We start from the raw sequence: 19,932 nt of genomic DNA, 5'->3' as shown, positions 1-19,932 counted from the left end.
ATCCTCTGAATCCTCAGAAGAAAATGAATAATCACCTAAGAGTACAAGAGAGACAGCAGGCAGAGCTGATTACTTCCCCTGATATTAAATTGATGCTTTTGTCTGAAAAGGACCACCTTGGGTCACAAGTCATTGCTTCTAGAAACAACTTAATTATGTGTGCTAGTAACTTTGTAGAAAAAAAAAAAAAAAACAGGACAATATAACAGTAGTGTTACAATCTTAATTTACTATTTAAGCTTATTTTTGTTTCTAGTGAGTTGCTATGCTTTGGAAGAGTGCAGAACTGCCATTTCTGGTACACTGCTTAATTAAAGTTTTCTTTAAAAAAAATCCCTGTTTCCAGAGAATAGCTACAGCTTTGGCAGGGGCAGTGCTAAGTTGCTCAATATGGCCCTGTTCCAGAGTATGTCAATCTTGACCTCTTGGAGGATGATTAGCAGAGAGGGGGTAGTTAAACCTTTGTGCCCATTCATTCCCAGCTTCTGCTGGGATTGGCAAATACTATAGTAACTATTGTTCAAGGAGTAACTGTCTACCAGGAACTGAAATGCACTATTACTCCATTCAAGTAAGGCACCATTCATCAATAATGGCTTCCTGTCACTCTTGACCTGGCTGATAGTCCAAGTGGCCCAAGGAGGAAAGATTATTATACTTACTGTATTCTCCAGATATCAACATCTTTTATTTCCTTTCCATACTACAGTTCTGTTAGTGCCAATAGAAAAATTCAAAACAATTCATGGATCATTTGTGTAACAGAATATGAAAGAATAGATATTAATAAGAATTTAATATACATGGAATATAAATTGTTAAATGAATTCATTTTTCAAATAAAACTGAAAGATGAGGAACATGGCACTATACAGAATTAAAAAATGAAAACTGTTAATGACCAAAAGCCCCAACTTCATGGTATTTAGGTCTTAGTGTCCATGGGCTAAGTGTTTGAAATTACTTTTAGTGCTTCCAGAAGTTTGAGATAGCACATTTTATTCATTACAGAAAATTATTCTCAAGTATGGGTTGTAAATTATAACCAGAAATAAACCTATTATAGATGTAAGTCTTGGTAAAATAATTTATCAAAATGAAGTATATAACAGTATTAAAAATCACTAATAAAATGAAATTATTATTTGTTTTTAATCAAAATTCCATCCTTTTAAATATATTCCTTTCTACTTTTAGAATTTTGTACATAACCCAAATTACCTATCAATTCAAACAAAAACTGTCTTGTACCTTAGAGAAAAGTAAAAAGCAAAAATGAACAAACCAAGTACTAAGAAAGAGTTAACATATTTAGCTGTTAACATTCATGCTAGAACCCAGGTCCCTTTATTCACTTAAAGAATATTTTTTGGTCACCAGTAATGTTTTAGGCATAGTTATAGGTGCTGACACACACACAAAAAAAGAGTTAGACAAAAAATCCCTGCCACCATTAAGTTTGTATAGACTATTACTACAATATTATTTTAGCATGTAAAATGTTTTACTTTTACATATCCAATAACTCCTCAGATGTCATTATTAAAGAGACCACACAAATCTAAATAATAGAAACCAATCTTTGGCACCAATCTTATAGTAACATATATGTTAGAACACTTGGCACAGTTACAGAGGTAATAAAACAGGTGACTATTTTTGTTTACCCATAAGAGAAAAGGTAGATAACACAGTCACTTGAGTATAAAGTTTTGGAACAGTTAAGTAATAAAGGTTTAAATTAAAAATGGTAGATGCACTGACTTGAAACAATGGTTACTGAAATGAGCCTTTATTCCTTTAATGTTATGGTTAACTATTAAGTAGCCCAAGTATTGTTTTAAGGTAAGAAAATTAGGATAACTGTTGATCAATGTTAAATATAGAAATCACTGTTTTCCTTATCATAATAGGATGGTTGTCTATGAGGAAAACTTACACTAGTAGTAACCCCTATTAGTTTTCATCAAGTGAATATTCATTCAATTGGCCTTGTTGAATTTTCAAGCATAGTAAGCATTCCACATGACAATATGAAAGTATTCACCACATGCACTTTTTAAAAGGCAACAAGAATTTTCAATTCACATTGAAATGTCATAATTAACCTTTTTTGATTCTGAAGACTCAACATTCTGAAGACATTGGGTGTGTCAAAGAAGGAAAAAAAAAGTGACTGTTAACAAATAAATGATGTAGGAGTTATTTAAATACAGACAAAATGTAAGAAAACTACATTCTGAGGAAATAGTTTCCTAATATTCTATCTCCTCCCCAACTTCTGCCCTCCCACACTGCCACTATCAAGCAAATAAGCAAGGAAACAAATAAGTATATCTAATTATTTTCTAAATTGTACCACAAGTTAAACAGAATTATAGGTGCAAGTAAAGTGCTAATAAGCAGTTCTCATACTGAAGCATACCCAAAGGGATAGCATGGGCTTTATCAGGTAGTTCTAACTGTAGGCCTATGTGGTATTAGGAATGTAGACTACAGAAAAAGAAAAGGTTACTGTGTGGCCTATCTCAGTGGAACTAGTATTTTGTACAGAAAGTGATTAGATATATTGTTAACATAGTAAACTAAAATTGCTACAGAAACCAGAGAAAAGTGAAAAACTATACTCTTATTTTATAAGTCAGATCCGAGTTCACCAACTTGAAGGCAGGCTCTAAGATGTCAACTACATTAAACTCTAGTCTCAGTTTGGAACTTTATCTCCTGTGATGTATCACTGTGGTTGACTTTACATCTGTAGCAGTAACTTAACTTGCATTTGTTCCAAAATGAATTTCATGCTCAACTTGATTTTCTTAATTAAACTTCCTTTAGCAGTCCCTAATATGTGTATTATTAAAACTCATTAGTCCTATTCACGCTTGCCTGTCATTTTTGGGCTACACATTCATATATTGAAGTGCTCTGTTGCTATATATAGGAGGAAAATTAAATAATAAATATGGGAACTTGAACGTTTTATGAGTGTCAGGATGAGAGAGTGCCTGCAAGGCCCATAAGGTTTCACACAAAAGAGGCATTACTGCTAAAGCTAACATGCTGACACATCTCTGATCTATAAAGTCTGCAGTAATGGCAGCAGTAAAGCGTTTGCCATTGACTAGAATTTCTCTTACATACAACGGAAATAGGCACAGAAGAGATTATATTGACTGTTATAAAAAGAATTCATATAAAAATCCCCCAAAAGTTTAATGTCTAATAATTCCAAATGCCTGGAGTGATTTACTAGTTTTCTCTGACTTCAGTTAAGCTGAGAGTTGACAGTCTTTCTCTTTCACAAGATTTGTTACCAAATGGGTGTGTACTTTGGCTGCGTGTGCTTGGCAGGAGGGGTCTGAAGGCAGAGATAATTCATAGCCTCATAGCAAGATGGCAATATTCAACACTGCCAATGTGATTTCATTAATAACAAAGCAAAAATAATTCAACCTACTACTGTTAAGGAACCTTCTTGGAAACAGTTGAGAAGGTTGCTATCCCACAAAATTAAGAGGTTAGCTCCCTCAAAATGCTTTCAATTACCTTTTGAAAAATGTTTTTAAAAGCAACATCGTTTCATTCATGACCATTCATTATTTCAATTTTCTGGCCTTTGAAAATTTCAGATATTAAAAATTGAAATTTAAAATTAACAAAGGTTTTCTTGGCAGTTCTCAGTAAAGTAAAAGTGATGGAAGATTTTCATTTGAGATGCCATGTGTTAAATTTCAATGAGTTATTAAAAAAAAGTATTGCCCTTTTCAATTTGTTTTCAATTAGGAGTAGGAATTTCCTTTTAAAACACTGGCTAATGTAGAATGACATAAAACAGTATTTAATTGTCTCAAAATCATGGGAGGAAGCTTCAATAAATATGTGCGCTCTCCATAATGTTAGGCCCCTTAGAACACATGGGAGGTTTTTGAGCACAGGTGCAGCTGACAGAGAGCTCAGGAGACTGCAACATCAGTCTCCCCATAGTGGTAAACTTTAGGAAATCCAATGCCATTTCTTGTCACTTTCATTAGGAGCTATGTTTGCCATTTTCAGGGCTAATTAGGTTCTCAATTGAGGACCTCCATCTTTTTGCTCCATATTATATTTTGTGTTTATTCTGAAGCAAAACTGGATAGTTAATCAAGGTCATCATGATTTTTTTAATAATCATGACAAAAATATGTACTGGATAAGATAGGTCAAAATATAATTAATTTCTAAGTGAATTCTGAGAGTTTTCAATCGTTACTCTCCATTTACTGTGTACAGTATTAATTTTCTTTTGTGGGTGATAGATTTCTACTTCCATTGTTAGCTTCTAAAGTGGATCTACTACCTACAAAGTTTATCAAAGTTTTGTGTAGGAACGGCTTGTAAGAACCAAAGTAGGCCCGATTTCCCTTTTTACTTTTACTGTCAAAAGAGAATGGAATGAGGAAGTAGAAATTATTGATTATTCTTGACAGAGAAAAATACTGTTCAGCCACTATAAAGGCACATTCAACTGAGTCTTCTGCCTTAGCACTAGGGCACATGCCAAGAACCCTGTTTTCCCTGGCTGTGAAATATGCAAATTAACTTTTAACAGGCCCTCCTTTTTCGTGTTTCATATACTCCATCTACTTTTATATTAACATATTATTCTCTACTAACTGGAAAAGAGAAATTCCAGCCTACTCCCCATTCCCCTTTATTACTTATTTACTATTATTTAATGTGTCATTTGCTTGCTGTCTGACCTTATTAATTTAAACTTTGGGAAAAAAATATTTAATATTAATGGATTATGTGGCAAATCAGTAGTTAGAATGTAATACACAGAATATCCATTCTTCTAGTTCATTCTGCACATGAACCATGTGACTTAAAGCTATTTTTAAAAAGGCAAACCAAGCCTCTCACATCACATTCGAACTTTTGTGAAATATTCTATCATCTTTCGATAAGCTTTAGATAAGCTTTCCTATTCTGCAGAATAGGAAATACCTAACTTTTCAATGGTAGATTTCTTGGGATACAAAAGTTATATATTTTGTTATTTCATGATAAAAAAGAAAAAGGAGTAGCATTATGCTTGTTTCAGAATTTAGATTTAAGAAACACATACATGCACAGAAATCCAGGAAGAAAGTTTGGGGAGAATCTTCTTTTAATACTAGAATGTTTGCTATAAATGGAATTCCTGAAACAAGTACTGGGACAATGAGTGCTTCACATGATATTGAAGAGTTGCCTTTCAATGAGTTCACACATAATGGAGAACCTTCAATGCTAAGTCCTCAAGACACATACATACATTCTATAATCTGCAAACAGAAACCTCTAAAAAAATCTTTTTTTAAGATTAAAATGTCCAAAATACACTATTTCATATTTCAACGAATATCTATCTACATTTTACTGTATTTTGTTTCACTATCTGGAGTTTTAAAATTTAATGGGCAGGTCTTAAGCAGAAAAAGTCAATTTAATCACGATGCTGAGGTGGTTAAGGTGTAAGTGTGTGTGGGGGGGTGAGGGTTTCCCTAACCTATGTAACATATCTATGTGCATCTGTAGACTTCCTTTAAATAAATCATTTCTTCCTACATAATTCTTCTGAACCTATACAGCCTCTAAAATTGGTTCAGAAAATGTTTTTCTGGATTCCAAAGCAACTTTTAGCTTCCTAACTCAATTAATATTCACTCATTTGAGACATTAATTTTAATTATATTCACTGAAATCAATTTTACTCCTTCAAATAAAAATGTGCTTTCTTAAGAACTGCAGAATAAAACAATAAAAAGGGCAAATTAAAAAAAAATCCCCGAATTCAACTGCAAGAAAATGGGTACTCGCGCACCGCTCGGAAAGAAAACCTAGTAAGTGGCGAGGCAGCCAGGGTAGATGCATCAGAAATGCAGCCTGGCGCACTTGCCAGCCTGGGCCCTGGGCAAAAGGGCTGCAAAGCCTTCTTGGGTCTCGTCCAACTTGAAGAAAGTTACCTCGGACAGTATTATGCAAAGCCGTGCAAGTGAATTACAAGGCAACATGTGTGGCCAGTCACCCACTTCTGTCTCTATCCGGTGCAGCGACCCTGTAACCCTTTCGTGTTTGGCTGAGAGATGGGGGAGGCAGGCAAGAGAAGGCAGAAAGAGAGGGAGGGAGAATGCAATATGAAAACGGCCAGTTCACCCTGCAAAATTCCCCTTACAGCCCAGAGAGCTACCGAAACCAAGGCGCAGACAGCAGCAATTTCTATTTGGGCTTTTCTCAGACCACATGCAGGTTTTCAAAGGCATCCGCTGGCTCCTCTCAAAGTACCACTAGGAAGAGAGCTCTGAATGCAAAAAGAATCCAACTGAGAGAGATTCAATGCAAAGCTGAGAGCGTAGGGGTTGCGGGGCTTCCCCACCGACCCCACAATATGTGGTTTTAAAGCTCGACCCTAGGTAGTTCCCTAGCGATCCACCCGGAGATGCGCTAGGTGGTTTTACATCCCCCTTCTCAGCCCATTTCACAGGCACCGCGTCCGCAGCACCTTCCGCACAGGGGCACGCGTAACCCAGGCAGCCCCCTCCCAGCAGACCCGGGAACTTACCCTTAGGAAGATAAATCCACAGTGGAGCCCCCACATCTTCCCCTAGTACCCTTCCAATAATTCAAGGAGACAGTTTCTACAACACTTCGCCGTCAAATTCAAGCTGAATTGGTCAAAGTATTTACCAGTTTCTGGAAGCTTTTTTTTTGCAATCTCGAGCACCCGGTAATTCTTGTTTCAGAATTCAAGATGCTTCCTTTATTTTTTTTTTTTCTTCTTTAAGCAACCGCAACCCCAGCTTTGCTCCCCCTTCTTTTTTTTTTTTTATTCACCCACGGATACTTCCAAAACGTGTCGATTGATCCTTTTTTCTCTCCAGATGCAAGCACGATCCAGAATCCTTGAGACCCAAAGCCACCTCCATGTAAATCCGACCATCAGGCAAGAAATACAAAATGATCAAACAACGTTACTTCTTTCAGCTGCAATCAGATAATCCTACTAATCCAATAGATTTATCTCGATTGGAAATTGACCTCAAAAATGAATCCCTGGTGCTGATGTCCAGTAGGGCGATTTCGTAGCTCTATTCGGGTGACCGTAAGAACTGTGGTTTCTTTCTTTCTTTCTTTAATCTTTTTGGATTCTGGGTGCACTGCTCGCAAAAAAATGCCGAGGACCCTGGTTTTCCCCTAATATAGGTTTCTACTCCAAATCGGTGCAGGATGAAAAATGGTACAAAGATACCCCTAGTGGCTTGAAGTGATATTGCAGGGAGCTCACTTTTTTTTTTTTTTTTAAATCCCCTCTCACCACCACCCCCACCTTGTCCCCTGTAGATAACTGGCTGCTATAGTAGTTAAACAAGAAGACTGAATAGAGATTAACATGAATAGCATAAGACTATTTGAAAAAAATCGTCTGATCTCCCTTCTTTGTCTTTCTTTAAAGACGACTCTAACTGTGCTTCCGTCTCCCCAGTTTTCAAGAGTATATTTCTACAGAATTTTTTCCAATGACATTTTGGAGCTGAAATGCCAATTTGGGGCAGCCAGTGATTTCAAAGCAAATGTATTTGTTTCTTAAATAACTATAGATATTAAAAGAAGCTGCAGCCTTTCTGAGATATGCTGCTTTTTGAAAAACCCTTAACATGTTGTTTCCATAAAAGGTATATGATTCTGGATATATATTTTTAAAACTTTTCTCATTTCAGACATTTTATGTGCACTGAATAAAGAAGATGATAGTGACTGTAAGCCTGAGGTTCAAAGAGCAAGACCTAAGGCTCACTTTGTAGATCTCAATGCTGCTTATCAGAAACATTTTCAATTAAATGACCTAAAGATCGCAACTAGAACTTTGACATGTTTTAGAGAAAATCATGCAAAGCAGTCAGTTTCAGGACTCTGCTTAGGCAACAATAATTCAGAAATTTAACTGAGTAACCCAGGGATCTTTTTAAAATGAGGATACTGACTCCATAGGATCATGGAAGTGTTGAGGTTGTATATTTCTTACAAACCCTCTGACTACACTTAAGTTATCAAGGTTGTGAGGAAACTTTGTAAATTGGATTCACTTTCATACTGGTGGGGGCAGTATATTCTTTCTCATAACTGACTACATAATTAAGTCTTTTTAGAGTATGAGCTGACACAAAGTCAAGAGACCTTCCTTCTAACACTGGTTTTACCATTAATTGGCTATTTGATGTTAAACAGTCACTTTTTGGCCCAAGGTTAATTGATCTTTTGCAATTAAAAAGTAAATTCAAATAAATTAACAAAGATAGAACTTCCCGAATGAAATTCCATATTGTAAATTAATATAAAAATGTAATCATTATTAAAAATACACTACATGGTGTTTCATAGAACTTGTAATATTTACTTTAAAACGTTTTTGCAAAAGATCAAAATTTGTCAATACAATTTTGACAAGCACGGTATAGGGAATTTCTATATTAACTATTAAGGCTCAGTATAAAATGACAGTAGCCGAGGTAATACAGCTTTGGTTCAAGTATAGAAATCAAATCATTAAATAGAAAGTTCAGAAATGCATATCTCCATTTATGGAAACTTGATTAATAATGCAGACAATATATAGGGCATATTAAAAAATTATAATACTAGCTCTCAACTTCACACCTAAATGTGTTTTTAGGGTTAGAAAAAATTCCTAAAACTACTGAGAAAATAAAAAATTATAGAGGGAGATAGCTTTATGACTTTGGGCAGATGGGGAGAGAAGTATTTATCAAACATTAATATATAAAGAATGAATTCATGCCATGAAGGAAAATTTTTATATTTGATATTAAAATGAAGAGGTTACATACATTATAAAGGCAGAGACTGAGTGAAGTTATTTGCCATGTATATGATCAAAAGAAGGATTGGCATCAAAATATATACAGATTTCTTCTAAATCTTAAAGACAAAAATACGAGAGGAGAGAAATGAGACAAGATGTGCAGTCAAGTGACGGAAGAGGATCCTCAATGTCCAATAAACATCAGGAAAAGGTACTTATTTTCTCAAGTAATTAGAGAAATGCAAGTTTAATAAAGAGATACAGTTTCACAGCTATGAAATTGGCAAACATTTATAAATCCAGTAATGTAAAATATTGATCATGATGTGGAAAAGTTATTGAGAGTATATAATAGCAAAAAAAACTTCAGAGCAGTTTAGCAACGTGAATATTTTCATATCCTGAAATTTCGTCTCTTCACTATTGTATATTTCCATATACATGTGCATAAATTATCCATCGCAGAATTACTTGAAAGAGGAAAAAAAAGGAAAAGATAATCTAAATATTTGGATAAATAAATGGACAAGTAATTTAAAGAATATTCGCATAACACAATATTACATGAAGTACAATGAAAAATGAATGTACTATAGATGTTTGAGTTAGTATGGATGCATCTCAAAAATGCAATGTGAAGCAGCAACAACAAAAGCAGATAGCAGAAAGTTGCTTCTGGGTTAATCTTATTTATATAAAAGTGTAATGTCTTATAAAATAATTATATTTATTATCTTGAGCATATATATGATGTTGAGAAACATGGAATATAGGAAAGATGTTACTTCTGTGCAGAAAGCCTGAAGTTAGTGGAATTAGGAAGGCATCACAGGGCAACCAAATCTTCAATGCCTTATTTCTTAACCTGTATATTAAGTACACAGGTGTTTATATTATTACATATAAGTTGTTTACCTGGAATATGTCACTAAAAATAAATATTTAGACTAGATTATTTCTGTGATCCCTCAGAATATTAGAAAATTTTCTAGCTAGAATAAGTATATGGTAGAAGTGAAAAAAAAAGTATGGGAGTTCAAAATTGCATAATGAATTTTCTATACAGAGATTTTAAAAAATATATCTGTAGTAGATTTTATTTCTAAGAAGTAAAAATAAAGAGATATTTATCTATTTCTATAGCAGATATAAAAATTTCTAACTAGGGCCTCCCCGGTGGCGCAGCAGTTGAGCGCTGGGTTGCTAAGTTGCCCCAAGCGTCTGCAATGCCGGTTCGATCCCTGGCTGCTCCCCGGCCGGCCACCGGAGGAGGGTCCTGGAGGAAGAGGTCTGGCGCGCAGACCTCTCCTGCCACCCGCTGCTCCCCTCAGCAGTGTACTTCGGTCCTTCTGCCTGCTCTGCTCCCTGCTCTGGCTCTGGTGAATTCTCTCACCCTCCCGCGCTTCTGACTGTACCCAGTGCTTGTATAAATAAATAAATCTTTAAAAAAAAAATTCTAACTAGAAAACAAAATGATAAAAGTGTGGTTGGGAAAAATAGGTAACCTTAAAATGGCTTTTTTGTATTTTCCTTTGAGAGATAAGGCCTCTAAAACTGCGAAATTGGCAACCAATTGATCATGTTCAGTTCTCTCCAGTTAAATGAAAACCACCAAAGTAGCCTAAGTCAAACTACAACACAAGAGAAAATTCTTCCAGAATATTTAGTACACAAGTGAGCTCAAATAAGGAGGCATTGTTGGTATGAAATATGTAAATTAGAAATCTCACCATTTTAGTGTTTTTCATAATTCATTAAAAGCACAAGACAGCAAATATAGAAAAATAAGTTATTAAGAACCCAATCTTGAAAGTAAAATCATCTAAAATAGTAATTAATATCATTCAGCTCGCTGAACTCAGGAATGACACCAAGACAAATCATCAACAACCGATTTTAAGTCATTCAGAACTGCATTCTTAGACAATAAACAAAGGAGCTGTGTGAGGACTATTTAATTTCCTTCAATAATAGTACAGACAAAAGGAAACAAACAGATATGCTAAGATTTGGTGAAGTTGACCTATTCTTTCAGCAATCTCCTACTGAATACCTTTTGCACAGCATGAAGTATATCATAGGATAGCTGACTTTAATAAAAACAATCACTATAAACCATTAATCCACTATTGATAATTAACTTGACAACTGTAAATGATCAGTGGTTACTTTGAATAAATATTTTAGCATCCATATTGAAGAATTACATATGTATAGAGAATTGAAAAGTTCATTTTCAGTAGGTGTAAGTACTAACTGGTTTGATGGGTTTACAGTAATCAACGAAGGTTTACAGTAATCGAGAAAAGGACAGTAGTAGGGGGGTGAGAATAAAACATGCAATGCAAATAATTTCTCTTACTGGTGATTTACTTTACACAGAGGACAGGGACCTACATAATCTTTGTAACCCTCATAGTACAGATTATTAGTGAATGGATGTGTGGCATGTGAAGAAAATCAATTTATTCTCTATTTTGGATGGACTTATGAATCTCTCTTCAAAAAAAAAAATAAAATAATAGAGGAGAGAAGTGAAACATTAGTATGGCTAAAAAAAAATAATGAGATATGAAAGGCCACACAGGATTGGCTAACTAGAGTGCCAAGTGGAATATATAGATTCTAATTTGATTATGTCATAAAATTAAAATTGTACTAAGTAACATGGTAGGATTACACATCTTATTTTGGTTTCTATAAAGAAATTTTAAAAAGATAGATACTAAATGGATCCTGTAAAGAAATAACATGGTTCAACCAAAAAAATCGATGGATACCTATTTAAATTGCTGCATTAAATACAAGTCATTATAAAATGAGTTGTGTTTTTTTTTTTAATAGCTGATATAAAAGCCCATCTTTTATGACTAGATCAAATCAACTAAGATCTGCCTTGGAGTAAACATTTTAGGATGTTATGAAAGTTTGTTGTTCTTTATCTGAAAAAAATAAATAGCAGATACAACAGATTTTTTAAAGCAAGTCCTGGGAATAAATTATTCCTCTACCATCTTCAGAACTCCCCTGGTATAACCTCATTTTAAGTACTCAAGACTTGAATCTCAATGAATGGCAATTGGGAATTATGAAAAATATAAAAATAAAAAAGTGTTGCAACATAACAATACCTAACTACTGAGGTGCCTGTTTCTGATGAGATTCTTTCTGCTGGGAAGAATGTGCTCACACAATCCTGCTTAATTAGAAAAGGCTACTTGAAACACTTGACTGATACTGAACATTTGGGGTATGTACTGGGAGGATACACCTGCATGAATGCTAAATTTATCAGATGCATCTTTATGTGCCATGGTTTGCAAATTGATAATGGAAACCAAGGAAACAATGATCAAGTCCAGGATGATACTGTCAAAAAAAGAAAGGGATCTTCTTCATCAAAGTTGGTTTGAAATACTGAAATATATCTGTAAAGCTCAGAGGCTTGAGTTAGAAGTAAATCCAAATTTTTTCAAAGGAAATTTAAATCATATACAACTGCTAAAAACTTCCAATATTGGTGTCATTATGCTAATAATTAAAAATCTGTTTTGTTTCTTTCTGAAGAAGTTCCATATATTCATCAACATGTGTACATGTAACTTACATTTAATTGCTATAATTACTCATTTTTTAAAATATGTAAATTTTCAACTTCAGAGATTTTAGCTAATAGTTTAGTACATTTTAAATATTTGATGTAATTTTGAATTTTGAGTTCTATATAATTGAAATTTATGTAACTGAAAGATTGAACAGTATTCCTTTATTCCTTTAGTACTAAAAATGCAACCAGAAAACCAAACTATTGAACATCATCAATTATGGTTTATTGTACAGTATCAGTTGACTGTGTTTCGACAATTACAAAATAGTGTAAAAATTGACCTAATTATGGAAAAGCCACATGAAAATTAATGTTCTATAGCTCAAGCTGGAAAAGGAAATGTTTAGTTACAGTCTAATAGCTTTGTCATCTCATTGACTTCAGCCACAGATTGGATGCTCTTAACACTCTGAACAGGAATATACTAAACACAAATTATACTAAACACAATATTAGAAGTAAACTCAAGCTTGGATTTTCACTATTAATTAATAATTTAATGACCATCTCCTGCCTTTTCCAAAAGATTAAATAAAGACTTTTAATTTAAATGTCATCTCTGAAAGAAATAAACACTTCTCTTTCTTTTTCTCTATCTTTTTCTCCTTCTTTCTGTCTCCCTCACTCTTTCAAGATTTATGAACACATGAATCTGAGTCTTACTTTTATTTATATCAGGCTGGGGATTATCACAAATGTTTTGAAAGAATGATTTTTTAAAAAATGACTCATATTTGATTTTGAAACTTGGTTTTGGGTTGCATGTGAATAAACCTTTTTCTGATGATCTGAAATAAATAGTAGAATGATTTAATTAAATAGAATGATGAAACCATATTACATTTAATACATAAAAAGTTGATGAGCCTTAGGCTCAAATCATGACCTTCAGTCTAAGCTCTGTAGCTTTTTCTATAAAACTTCCCAAGCGTCTCTAAAAATAAACATGCTAATAAATGGTGTTCTGTTATAAAATATTAAACCTTGACTCTTCTTTTCTAAACTGTACTAGGAGACAAAAGGGGAATAAAGGAAAATAATGATATTTTGAAAGTAAATCACACAAAAAAAGGTAATCTCAAAAAAGTTCAAGGCAAATTTTATTGTAAGTCACACACTACCAGTGTAAATAGTGTTAATTAAAACATTATCTATTACTGTTGGTTACATTAAACTAATTCATATTTCACATTCTCATCATTCACAAGTTTAACAACAGACATAGGACACATCCCTGAAATTAGTTTCAGCTGGAGTCAAACTAATCATTAAAACACACTTACTTGAAATTTGGCCCAAAGATTTCTAGATTTATATTCCTTATATAGAGACTAAACATCTCCTTTTGCTAAATGGAAAAAAAGAAAAGCAAGAAGGCAAATTGCTGACTTAAAGAAAATCACACTAGGTCAGTGTCTCAGCTATTGAGAAGCCATTGTAACACACCGCATTGGACTTGTTGTTTTTAAAGCATAGTTGTTGAATATTAAAGTTTCATTGTTCTTAAAGTACTTGACCACAACTAATTTTTTTAAAAATATAATTAACAAATGAAAAATGTACAACATTAAATATACTTAACATAGGAAGCATATTGTCTTTCCAAAGAGGTCCAGTTTCCAATGCCTAGAATCTGAATGTTACCTGATAGAACAGAAGAGAATTCACAGAGGCTTTTAAACTACAAATACTCAGAAGGGCCCAATGTAATCATAAGAGTCCTTATAAGAGAGAGGTAGAATGATCAGATTCAGAGTAAGAGATAAGCTAACAGAAATAAAGATCAGATAAACAGAAAGAGTGGTAAAGGCTGACAAGAGGGAGGAGGGCCTCCCCGGTGGCTCAGTGGTTGAGCGCTGGGTTGCGAAGCTGCCCTCAGCCTCTGCAGCGCCGGTTCGATCCCCGGTCCCCAGGCGAGAGTCCCGCATGGCGCGCAGACCTCTCCTGCCGCCCGCTGCTCCCCTCAGCAGTGTACTTCATCACTCTGCCTGTTCTACTCTCCCCTCTGGCTCTGGTTAATTCTCTCACCCTCCTGCACCTCTGACTGTACCCAGTGCTTGTATAAATAAATAAATAAATCTTTAATTAAAAAAAAAAAAGAAGAGGGAGGAAAGGGCCATGTACCCACGATTGCAGGTGACCTGTAGAAGTTGGACAAAGCAAGATAATGAATTGTAAGAGCATCCAGAAAAAAAAGACAACCTTTGCTAAACCACTTACTACTTCTAACTCCTGAACTGCAAGTTACTAATTATGTACTGTTTTAAGCCACTGATTTTATGTTACAGAATAAGTAAACTAATGCACTTAGTTAAGAATATTAATAGTAATCTAAGAAATAGTCAATAGTACCCAATAGAAACATAAAGTGCACGATAAGGGCAATTTAAAATTTTCTACTATACTCTTTAAAAAAAGAATTATGATGTGAAATTAAATTTAATATATTTCATTTAACTATGTAAATATTACCATTTCAGCATATAATCACTGTCATAAAATATTAATGAGATATTTTTAATTTTCCACACACAGTTCAAAATCTTATGTGTGTATTGGATATCTAGGTATCTAGAGTACATCTCAATTTGGAATAATTCCATTTGAGGAGTTCAATATCCACATAGGACTAGTAACTATGATATTGGATAGTGAAGCTTTAGACTGTAAAAAACGAATTAAAAAGAAAAAGTCATTTATTATTCTACAGATGATTCTAATATTACTGTAAAAATCTAGATTAAGAATAATCAAAAAAGTTGTATTATGGTAGAGTCAATTTTCTGACGATTTTGTGCTTGCAAAGTTTATTTAAAAAGAAATGTCAGAAGAGAAACAACAACAAAACTAATACAGAAGAAGAGTATAATTACCTAATGATACTGAATTGTCTGATGTTTGTGAAAAATGCCTCCAATAATAGAAAAGAATTTTCTCTGAGACTTTCAAGAAAAGAAGATAACCAAAGAGAGGATAAGAATGACATTGCTTAGGGCCAACTATGTTATATGAACAAATGACCAAGAGAAAAACAAAACTATTAAACTCCAGCTTACAATTTCTCAAAAGAGAATGGTATTCACCTCGGAAAAAAAAAAAAAAAAAGAATAAGGGAAATGGTAAGAAAGCCTGAAGGTGATTTAAATTAGTTTTAAGATTCCAGATCCAAATCAGTTACCTAATAGGATAATAAAATATTTGAAGATATGTTCTTAGTACTTATAGCTATTATATTTCAGTCACCAAGGATAGTGCCATGAAAACTGTTAACTGTCCTGGTTTTAAACAGGGTTCCTGAAATTGAGACTTACTGTTCTTAATATTAACTGACATTCTAAAGTCCATGTTCACATGTGCTTGTTAAATTTATGCCATATCAGAATAATCATATTTTACTAGAGTTACCATGGTAGTAGATCAAAAATGTGGTTTGAATTGTTTATCTTGACTTCATTAAAAGCTTTTTTATAAAAAGCACTTATACATTTCTTCTGAGCAACACTGTGCAGTATGGACTAAATGTAAGTAGAGTTGGGTAGATCCTTTGAAAATTAAACAATCATTCAAAGTCATTCTACTGTAGCATCCAATAAAAGTTGTTTGACGTTCTCTTTCCCCTTTTATGAGGATTAAAACTTCTAAAGGAATTGTTTTTGTAACCAGGTCTCTGCATTAAGCAATTTATTCTAATGGCGGGTATAAATGAGACACTTTTAGTAGAAACCTGTCTTAGATTATCGACTTTTAAATAGGTAGATTATTTAAAACCATCAACATTTGTGGTATCATGCTTTGCAGTGATAAGTTCTCCAATTACTTATTAATAAGGAGCTTGATATACACTATTTACATATTAAATTCTAAATTGAGTTTTATTTCAATTTAATCAATTTTGACATCTAGTTTCTCTCTGTGTCCTCTATTGCAATATGAAAATCAAGGTCTCCTTATTTTTGGTTTACTGACTGATAAAATGCAAATATATCTATTTAGTCAATCTTATTTTTATCAAAAGGCATATCTTATTGATAGTATTTCAATTGAATTATGAAGAAATTTGGGTTATGAATAATTTTAAAAAATGCTCAAAATTAAACTAAATTTAAAATAAATCATTCAAAATACAGCTCATTGATCTTAATTTTGGCAGCATACATTTCAAATGAACATTTATGATGACAGTGTTCTTTCATTTTTTTGATGACTAATCCTGACAAAATTAGAAAATTGCCCTGTAACTTTTCTCCCCATTACATAAAGAAGTAAATCAGAAATCAAATATAGCAAAGTAAAATAATAACAACAATAATACAGAAAAGAGAATAAAACCTCAGGGTAGCCTGCCTGCCTCCCTCTCTCATCCTCTTTCCCTTCTATATTTCTTGTCATTAATATACATGTAACACTTTATATAAAATGAACAATTATATATTATATAAAATATATTTAATTACATCAATGTAATTAATATACTCATAATAAATATACATAATATACAAAATGAGATACATATTCTCATCTCATATGCCTATTAACCCTACTCATTTGCTCTCTCAGTGGTCATGAGGGCATGCAGACTTAGTAGTTATAACAACAAAAACTATATCAGCTCTCATTTGTTGACTACATCCTCTGTACCAAAATTTTGCTCAGTTCTTTTACTTGTGTGTGTGTGCCTTTCAACTTTGAAGGGCACAAACAATTTTTCCAATTTTTACAGATCAGAAAACCTAAACCCAATAATACTAAATGACTGTCTGCTATTGACAACAGACCAAACAAAGATTGCATTTGAATTCAAACACAAGCTTCTTATATTTCATGCTCCCTGTAAAGAGTGGTGAACTCAGAAATGAAGACAATGGGTATCGACTCAGTAATCAGGAGTTAATACACTCGCATATATAACTATGATATAAATGTAATCTTTTGGGATGTCCCCCCAGAAATGGAAGGGTCATCTGAGTGAAAGGAGGTCCCAAGCACTTCAAGAAGCAGGACTTGTACCAGTAATAAGGTTAGCTTCAGTCACCTCACATGCGTTAATGCTGCTGACAGTCTAGAAGCACAAAAGAAGGTGGGAGTGCCCTCTGTAGTGAGACAGGGTGATGTTACCCCTTGGAGAAGCTGAACTATGTACTCAAGAGAGGGGCTCCAAGATGACAGCATTGCTAAATATTCAACTAGGGAACCATTAGCAAAATCCTTCTTAAAAGATCAGTCAGATGAGAAAAAACACCTAGATTGCCCAACTCAGACTCCGGGGTGTTAGCAAAAGTATAGATTTCCATGAATATCTGGAAAAGGGCCCTCGCTAGAAACCAATGACAGAACCAAAACAAAAAATGTAGCCAGATGCAAGAGGAAGCGTGATCGGTGGACTCTGAAAGCTGATTCACCTTAAGATCACAAAGGACCTAGTAACATGATTCTTTATCCAAACTAATCATTTTATAAAAAGTTCTGGTTAGGGCCTCCCCAGTGGCACAGTGGGTTGAGCGCAGCACTGTGAAGCTGTCCACAGCCTCTGCAGTGCAGGTTCGATCCCCAGCCTGCCAGGGAGAAACCCACATGGCGCGGTAGACCTCTCCTGTCTCGCCCGCTGCTCCCCTCAGCAGTGTCTTTGGTCCGTCTGCCTGTTCTGTTCCCCACTCTATCTCTGGTGAATTCTCTCACCCTCCCACGCCTCTGGCCTATACCCTAGTTCTTGTATAAATAAATAAATGTTAAAAAAAAAAAAAAAAGCTCTGGTTAAGTCACTTCTCTGCTATTACCAGAAGTGGCAGTTCAGACCATGGTTGCCCATGATGGGGGAAGAGGAGATTAAAAATGCCCATCAGTGCTGAGTTTATTTCCCACAAAAATATTAAATCATAATCCCTGGAAATGGGGTTAGGTCATCAACCGCTGTTAAACACTCACAGATATTCTTTTTTTTTTTTTTATTTTTTTTTTTTTATAGAGGCATGTTTTTTATTTATTTATTTATTTGTTTGTTTGTTTGTTTGTTTGTTTTGTTTATACATGCACTGGGTACAGTCAGAAGCGCGGGAGGGTGAGAGAATTCACCAGAGCCAGAGCGGGGAGCAGAGCAGGCAGAAGGACCGAAGTACACTGCTGAGGGGAGCAGCGGGCGGCAGGAGAGGTCTGTGCGCCATGTGGGACCCTCCTCTGGTGGCCGGGGAGCAGCCGGGGATCGAACCGGCGCTACAGAGGCCGCGGGCAGCTTCGCAACCCAGCGCTCAACCACTGCGCCACCGGGGAGGCCCACTCACAGATATTCTTATGTGTAGCCAGAGTACAGAACACTGACCCAGAGGGTATATTTAGATTCACTGAACAAGGGTTTCTGAAACTGGTCCCTACTAGCATAAAGCAAATGTGCACAGGATTTGCTTTAAGGTAGAAACCAGGTTCAATTCTGAGGTTATCGCTTGCTAATGACACTTTACCCCCTCTGAGTTTCTCTTTTCTCGTCTACAACATGGGAATGGCCACAATATTTGTGGAAAAACAGAATTGCCTATTTGCTCCACTCTTCAGATTTCCTCTGTTCATCAAGGGTAGAGGAAGATCTTTTAAACTAACACATATTTAAATTTTTTCTATTGGGAATGATCAGTATTAATAATAGAATAGGTTATTTTGAAAATGTTCTACCATCACTACCAACAACAACCAAAACACCTAAACTTGTAAGAGCTTTGTAAGGAACATACTATGAACAACAGTGATGATCAGTAGCACAAAGACAAGGAAGTGTTCAATCATTTTTTGGGATTATGTAAGGAGAAAGGGAAAGTACTTAAGAAAGGCTAAGTATTGGGCCTCCCCTGGTGGCACAGCGGTTGAGCGCTGGGCTGTGAGGCTGTCCGCAGCCTCTGCAGCACCAGTTCACTGGTTCATTCTCCCGCCTCCGGTGAGGGTCCCACAAAAAAAAAAAAAAAAAAAAAGGCTGAGTATGGATAACGAGTAGGCACTAATGAGATTCTATAGGGGCAGAAATGGATAGTTTAAGAAAGTAAATTTGTTTCCTGAATTTGAAGAATTCATACAGCTTTATTAATAGGTGTCACTAAAGAGTTTATTTAGCATGTAAAAACATTCTTACATAATATATGCTCATAGACTGAATAAATAACTCAAGAAAGTATCCCGGACTATAGGCTTACCATCACTGTCCAGTCAAGTATATCTTCACTAATATTAATTTTTTCTTTAATAACACTCATTCTGATACATTGTAAAAACTGTGGAGTAAACTATCCATTACAGAGATTTATATCTCACTTTTAGGTAGAGGCAATTGGGCTGAAAAAGTGTGATGTCAAAAAAAGGGTCAGACAAAACCAAACCATAGAGACACTTCTCAACATAGGTAACATTATCTTTTAAAAAATATCAATCATTTATAAATTATAGATAATTAACCATTTTGACATTTCTAATTTTACTTAAAAATAATATTTTGAGATAGCAAAGA

General features: G+C 34.6%; 1 protein-coding gene across 3 annotated transcripts in view; it reads right to left on the bottom strand.

The window, feature by feature from the left end:
* NLGN1 (neuroligin 1) overlaps window positions 1-19,932 on the bottom strand; it is an 882,121-nt gene that overhangs the window by 657,233 nt on the left and 204,956 nt on the right. For 2 of the 3 annotated variants that reach the window (XM_054700368.1, XM_054700371.1), the window contains exon 1: window positions 6,584-7,209. The exons of the other annotated variant lie outside the window; for it this stretch is intronic. The gene's annotated coding sequence lies outside the window, so the exon portion shown is untranslated. Of the gene's footprint in view, window positions 1-6,583; window positions 7,210-19,932 lie in introns of those variants that run through there. 3 annotated transcript variants of the gene reach the window in all.

The sequence above is a fragment of the Talpa occidentalis genome, unplaced genomic scaffold (assembly GCF_014898055.3).
Source record: "Talpa occidentalis isolate TD23 unplaced genomic scaffold, MPIMG_talOcc4v2.1 talOcc4.4, whole genome shotgun sequence".
NCBI classification, from domain to species: Eukaryota; Metazoa; Chordata; class Mammalia; order Eulipotyphla; family Talpidae; genus Talpa; species Talpa occidentalis.
Note: the sequence above shows the minus strand (reverse complement) of the source record. Positions and strands in the feature narration are given on the sequence as shown.